Source organism: Orcinus orca, chromosome 9, assembly GCF_937001465.1.
Source record: "Orcinus orca chromosome 9, mOrcOrc1.1, whole genome shotgun sequence".
Taxonomy (NCBI): domain Eukaryota; kingdom Metazoa; phylum Chordata; class Mammalia; order Artiodactyla; family Delphinidae; genus Orcinus; species Orcinus orca.
Window position 1 is genome coordinate 6,707,397 of NC_064567.1, and position 1,176 is coordinate 6,708,572.

Consider the following 1,176-nt stretch of genomic DNA (forward strand, 5'->3'; position numbering starts at 1 on the left):
ACCGCAAACTAAACCCGTTCCCTCTCATCTTCTCCTTCCCCCAAGCCTGGACACCCTCCCACCTGGCAGCCCTGCAGCTTCTCCTCCCCCCGATTCATGGCAAGTCATCTAAAGCCGCTGATGTTCTCCCAGAAGGGCTTCTAGAATGACCCAGATCAGGAGGTGCCTAATGTGGCACCGGGAAAATCATCTACTGCTTCTGTGATATGCGTGGACGAAAAGAAGGACGCGTGCTGTTGAAAAGGAAAACTCTGCAGGCCAGCAAAACCTGAATCTCCGGAGAGGGGGCCCAGGGAAAGTGTATGTTTACATTCCCACAATCCCAGGTACTTCTAGTGCTTGGGTGAGCCTTGAGTCCACATGATCTTGGCTAGAACCACATTTCTGGTTCTAGGACTTTCCATTGCCCCCGCCCAAGAGATGAGCTAGACAAGCCTCCTTCCTCCCCGCCCCCCCACCTCCTTTACCAATTATGGCACCCCTCAATCTGCCGAGTAAGAAGAGCCCACCTGAAGGTGCCATTTGGTGTAGGTACTGAAACAAAGCTTATTTCAGGGGAACACCTGGATCTGAACCAGGGACCTCTTGATCTGCAGTCAAATGCTCTACCACTGAGCTATAGCCCCCTGCTTGTTAATAGGATCTAATAAATACCCTTTCACCTGTGTTGAAATGCCCACACCCACTGTGCACTGAAATTTCTATTGATTCTCAGAACGTTCTGGAGATAGGGGAATTTTGCCTTACAGAAAGCTAGCTGCTTCTTCCCCATAGATCCCTCTCCGAATTTTGGCCCCCAGAAACCTTCTCTGCTCACAAATTTGCAGTCTCATTTTTCTTGGTACCACTTGGAAGGCACCTGCTGGTTGCTAAGAGCTGGACCACCCCTGCTTCCTTCCTCCCTCAGGAAGCTCCATCTGCTTTCAACTTGCCTGCGGCTCTCTCTCCTCCACCCTCACCGCTATCCTGCAGGATGGACTGGGGGCTCCGTTGCCCGACTCATCCTCTCTGCTCTTCTTTCCTCTCATCACAGCTACTTCTTGGCTTTTGGCAGGCTCTTGACTGAATCCAGACAAATTACTTGAATTTTTTGCTGAAGAGGACACAACCCTCATCCTGGGGCCCAGGAAGCTGTCCCAGCTGTCCCAAGGGGCCTCAATCCAGAAGGTCAGCACA

The 1,176-nt window shown here is 51.7% G+C and overlaps 1 non-coding gene across 1 annotated transcript; it reads right to left on the reverse strand.

Annotated features, from left to right (window-relative positions):
* Positions 1-554: 554 nt before the first annotated feature.
* Positions 555-627, reverse strand: TRNAC-GCA (transfer RNA cysteine (anticodon GCA)). Its single transcript has one exon. It is a non-coding gene; the product is annotated as a tRNA-Cys (tRNA).
* Between the last annotated feature and the right edge of the window lie 549 nt (positions 628-1,176).